Consider the following 6,292-nt stretch of genomic DNA (forward strand, 5'->3'; position numbering starts at 1 on the left):
TCCCCGTATGGAACGTCGTCGTGTCGGAGAGCCGGCTCGATCGAGGCGGAGGCCGGCGTGACTTTGGATCGATCGCGCGCAGCCGGAATTGCCGAGATGCAGGCCCGATGCTGCTGCTGCTCGCTGGCTGCTGGCTCTGGTTCGTTCGTTTGGGAGCAAGGACCTCTAACTATGCTGGATGCTGGACGAAACGTGCCGCGTTTCGTGTATAAGGGGTATAAATAGCCGGTTCATCGTGATTCTGCTCTGGAGACGTTTTTCTATAATATTAGGTCGTTGCACGCGGAATGGCGGATTCATAAAGGAAACTTTGAACTTCGGTAACGTGCTGGGGCGGGGATTGGCTGGTTTAACGTGATTCTGATATTGTTGGAGGAATTGTTTTGGAGTTTAGATTGTCGTTGGTGATAAATTTTGGAAATGCATTTTTTTCTGGTGTAGAGAATGTCGTAGAAATTATTAGCGAATTTAGCTAATTATCATAGAAACCTGAATATTGGTAAGAAATTTTAGAAATGCATTTTTAATTGTTGAATTTTTTTTTTGGAGAAAATATTATAGAAATCGTTGTTGTAGGAATTATTAGTGATAAATTATGGAAATCTGAATATTGGCAAAAAATTTCTGAAATGCATTTTGAAATGTTGCTTCGTTGTTGAATTTTTATTTTTGGTTGAAAAACTAGTTAGGTGATTCGGTAGTTCTTGCAGCCTTGTTAAAATCCAGAATGAACTTCTAATCTTAAATATGAAAAATATGATCTGCGAAATTTCATTTGAGACCAGTTTAACCCTTTCACGACCAAAGTATTTTTTCTCAAGAATTTCTGACTTATCTAGCCGTCTGTAATAAATACTAAACTGAACATGTAAATTTGTAACAAATACTGAATTGAACGAGAGACTTTTGGCGGGAAAAATGACAATTTTTAATAGAATTGTTTTTTAATACTCCTTTTGGTCACGAAAGGGTTACACACTCGCCTCGTTCCTCCACATCGAACGAACAAATATTTGTTTCCTCCTCACTTACATATCGAACTGCACAGTTCCCTCCTGTTATCTGCGACAAAACAGACCTATCTGTTCACCTATCGATTAATTCCCTCAAATTCTTCAAACCGCAGGTTCAACGTACATCGTTCTAACATGATCGAGAGATAGGGTCAGTCGCTGTTTAAGAAATAAAAAATAGAAAAATTCGCGATACTTTTGTCACGGCTACGTTTGCTTGCATGCCTGCCAGTCTGCAAAAGTCTTATCTAAGAGAGCTTCAATATTTGCCGCGTGTCACGGTGGAAAGTCGAGCGTCGAACCGGCGAATAAGCTGTTCATTGTGCTGTCGCGATAAAACGCGTCTCGGTTCACCGGTTTCGACGTGAATCGCGGAAAAAATTGTGCAAAGCGTTTCTGATGCTCGCTCCTCGTTTCGGCCTCGTCATCTCGATTGTCCACAGATGAAGCGGAGATATTTTTCCATTCTTCGCGTCAAATGATATTTCGTAATGCACCGCGAGGGTAGATTTCGTGTTTTTCTTTTTCACGATCATGCTTCGATGAAAGAGCTGCTCTTTTTGCGTGGAAGAATTTATCGTTTGAACTATGTGACGGAGCGTTGATCGAAGGATTCCGGTTATTCTGCAAATTTATTGAAGGTGTTTAAATGTTAGCAATTAATTCTTGTCACGAATGCAGTGAGTGTTTTTTTTATAAATAGGAGAATTTGAAGCGTCTTGGAACAGTTGCATTGAATAATTTTGATATTGAGAAAATAAAGAACAATTCTGAATATGTTCCACAATTCTTCATCTTTGTAACAAAACTTCTGCATCGATACCAAATTCTATAGTTCATTCTCTATAAATAGGATTTATGGGAAACATATCCAGAAATTTTCTACGATTAACCCCTTAACTTGCACGCTCGAGTTAATTCGAGCGCGCTAAACAGGCCAAACTGTGCACACTCGAGATAATTCGAGCGGCGTTGTATTTGATGCTGCTATAATTTTTCACACTCGAATATATTCGAGAATTGAAAATAACAATGTGAAAGCTAAGAAAAAGAATCGTGTTATTGATATTTATCATTTACATAGGATTGTAAGCTATAATACTTATTTATTTATCACTACTATACTTATCACTACTGACTTTCTTCTGAGCCCCTTTCTGACAGCGTATGCATATTCAGATTCTTAATTTTGATTAATTTTGAATTTTTTTTATTTTTTTGCCAAAACAATGTTCTAAAGTTTGTTTTTTTTACATTAAAAAAATTGATTTTTTTTGGCCGGTTTTTTTCAAAAAAACTGTGCGTTAAGGGGTTAAAGTCCAAAAATTCTATTACACCGAATTATTAAATTACCCTAAAAAAGACATTATAAAGACAGAAAAGAATTTGTAGTCCTCCAGAATCTCTGAAAAAATTCTCAAGCATAGAGAAATATTATTAAAAAATGTGCAGTGCAAATTTTCGTGTACATCCTAAAGATCGACTATTTCTCCGTCTTTCTGAATTTCGAAGAAAGAAATCCTCGTATTTAGGTTCGTTATAAAACTTCAGTTTCGTAGACTTGTTCTGAATAGTTACAAATCAAGTTGGCAACTACTTCAGTCTCGCAAGAACGTGCAGAAAAGTTGAATTTTCTCACGACACGATCCGGATGTCTCGTTGACACGGAAGTCGCTCCCAATTACGCTGATTTCGCGGTAGATCCGAGTCAGAGGTACACGAAACAGCTGTCGTTGTCGCGGATGATCGATGTCGTCTGGTCGTGTAACGCGGCCGCTGATGAATGCAGCCAATGACTCGAACAGGGTGCATCCGGGTCAATTAAGATCGACGAAATTAATATCGGAAGCGAGCGGCCCGCTTTGCCGGCTTTCATCCCTCGATTCGACGACCCGAGGATCCAACTTTCTGACACTCTGACGTCACTCAGTTTCCACGACTTCGAATGTAACTTGTCAGAAGGAAAATTTCCTCTTTGCCCTAAAATTTTCGTGAAATTTTTCTTCAGATCTGTCACGAAGTTTCCTTAAATTTTTCTCTAATTTCTAAATTTACATTTTTCTTAAATTTGTAGATCGCAAGAAATTAAGTTTCTTGGATCTCATTTATTTTTGTCGCAAAGTTTCCTTGAGTTTTTCTTTACCTTTAATTTCATTTCCTTTCATTTCTGAATTGAAAGTTTTCTTAAATTTGTAGATCGCAAGAAATTAAGTTTCTTGGATCTCATTTATTTTTGTCGAGTTTTTCTTTAATTTTCCTTTATTTCTAAATTTGTAAATTGTAGAAAATGAAGTTTCTCAGATCTCGCGTTTATTTTCATACTGTAATATTGAAAATTCCTGGTTTTCTTCTCTTCTTTTCTAAGTTTGAGCGTGAGAGAAGGTTTAAAATGTATCCTTTCAATTTTTCTATAAAGGTAGATAGATTTTAATTTTCACAGAAGCCCGCAACATTTATAGAATTCTATTTTATTACGATTATTCTTCATCTCTCGAGAGATAACAGTAACGAAAGGTGTTACGTGTTCGTAGGAGCATTTTTCCCCAATTACTGTTTGCTAATTGATATATTTTTCGGGGTAAATCAATCCTGCTTCGTTTACACTAGATAACGTCTTCGTTCTAATCTCAAACCTGAGTTTCGCTAATCAATCCTACTATCGAAAACATTTCCAGAATAATAGCTGTCCATAAAAACACCGCATGCTTAAAGAGAAATATCCAATATCGCCATAAACTCTTATTAAACAATAATTTTCGAATATTTCAACACTCCTTGTGTTTCTTTTCTCTCTCCCGGTGAAATATTTATACGTGTCCACTGTTGAATAGTGACAAGGTGCAACATAGTTGGATTGCCATGACGATGGTACCGCGCAGCCATAAATTAGCGTGATACAACCATGTTGAAATGTTGAATTACGTAGGAGTGAAGAGACACGATTCTCAGCTATGCAGTTTCTCAAAAGGCGCTATCTCTTAGCATTGAAGAGTAATCGCTGCAAGAGTGAAGCGTGACAACTGATGGCACGTCCAACAGTGTCTGACTCAGCCGTCACTTTCTCCTTAAAACGTTACACATCCTTCCTTTCCACTGACTTTTCCTCCCCAAAAATCATTTCAGAGTTCGCTGACCCGCCGCCAGCACAGTTCTTCCTGATTTCACTCGTTTGGAAATTCTGCCAGATTTACCGCCATTTTCTTGCCAATCGGTTATTCGTCTGTCTTGAGATTTACGAAATCTGCTTGCGAGATCTATTTGTGTTTAAATTATTTTCTGTGAATTTTTAAAATAGATGTTTAAACGCTTAATTATGGTTTGGAGATATCCGATTTTTTAAATGTAGAGAAAGATTATCTAATTTTCTACGTAGTTATATTTTTCATATTTTAAAAATTGTATCGTGGTGATTAAACTGTTTCTCTTGTTAGGAGATCGTGTCACGAATTCACTGCATTTTCATATCTTCTCTGTCAGAAATATTCGAAAACACTGAATGTATCGATGTTCTCCTTGTTAGGAGATTGTGCCAGGAATTCACTGCATTTTCAGATTTTTTCTGTCGGAAATATTTAAAAAGTCAGATATACTGATTAGCAGATTATGCACGAATTCGCTATATTTCCATATCTCTCCTATCAAACAACACTCGACAAAGTTAAATATACGAATGGTTTCCTTTTTAGGAGATTATATCATGAATTCGCTATATTTTCATACGTCCTCTCTCAAAGATATTCAAAAAAATTGAATATATCGATACTTTCCTTTTCAGGAGATCGTCACGAATTCGCTGTATTTCCATATCTTCTCTATCAAAAATATTAAAAAATTAAATATACCGATTGGCAGATTATGTCACGAACCAACCACATTTTCATATCTTTCCTACCAAACAGCACTCGAAAAAATCCGAAATGCACCACTTAAAAAAGAAGGGAAAAAAGACACATTTACATCATCATTCCCAAAAACTGTAAATCGCGACAACCGCAAACCGTTCCCCGTTAACACGTTCGAGACTGTTGTCGAGACTAACAGTTTTGCTTTCCACCCTATGTGTCTTCCAATATTCACAAGATTGCAAAAATCATTGTTATCGTGAAAAAGGTAACGTTCAAGATACGCTATAGATCAAGTTTTAACAAATTATCGCCGTAGTTGCACAGTTTAAGTCAGCGGAAGGAAAAGGCCGAAATATGAAATGGCCTGAACGGAAAGTCCAGAGTGGGGCGTATGCGACCCAGGCGGCACGGAACGTGTTAAATCCCGCCAGAAAAACGAAACCATCAGCATCGCGAACCTCCTGTAAATTCAGCAGCGCGCAGCTACTATAAGAGAGCTAGCATTATAATCACAGAGAGATCGAGGAACGCGATAGAGCCATAAGAGAAGCACTCGCGGCGCGTGATGCGAGAGGTGTTGGTAGCAGATGAGCGCAGGTGCGTGGAGGTGAATTGAGCGACGCGGCGCACGGCGTCGGCATACCGAAGGAGAGCGAGGATTCTTAAGGAGCGAGCTAAGTGATGCACGGTGCATTGCCCTCGAGCTTAGATAGAATCGTCTACACCCACACCCTTTATGTCTCTCTCGCTTTCTTGCCTCGTACGATAACGGCCTTTCCAACGGAACACAGGGAGAACGGAAAAAGGGATTTCCATGGAGGGGACGCCTTTTCACGTGTGATTCGAATGGCGAATTTCATTCGTGTGTTTTCGCCTGGAGAATTTCCACAGGGTTTCATGGAATAAGTGACGGGTTGTAGGGGGTTAGGTGTGGTTGCCGATTAGGAGGGATTTGTGACTTGTTGAATGCCGGTGAAAGTTGGGATGTGTGAATTATAGTTACGAGAGGTTTTAACGAGAGAAAGCAGGGTTTATTGTTAATAATCTTGCGTGTTTATTTGTGCCGCGAGAGAAGATTCGTTAGGTAAGAGGCTGTCTTAGACACTGTCTTACCTGAGTTTTCTTTGCTCGCGAGAGGAAATAGTTGGGTTCGTCCTTTTTTTTACGTTTCCACGGGAGAAGAAAGAATGAATCTTGAAAATATTTAGTATGAAAAAGTGTAATTATGAATTTGAAAGTTGGCTGCTAATAATAGTAAATAAATGAAACGAGGCTATTTCTTTGTTGGTAAGAGGAAAAATTTATGTTGATTTCTTTGTAAATGTTTTGATAGGAGAAGCAAGAATAAGTATAAAAAGTTGCATAGTAATAATGTAATAGTGACACAATAAATGAATAAATTATTGCTATAAAATATATATAAATGTTTAACTC

This window comes from Habropoda laboriosa, unplaced genomic scaffold (genome assembly GCF_001263275.1).
Source record: "Habropoda laboriosa isolate 0110345459 unplaced genomic scaffold, ASM126327v1 scaffold87, whole genome shotgun sequence".
NCBI classification, from domain to species: Eukaryota; Metazoa; Arthropoda; class Insecta; order Hymenoptera; family Apidae; genus Habropoda; species Habropoda laboriosa.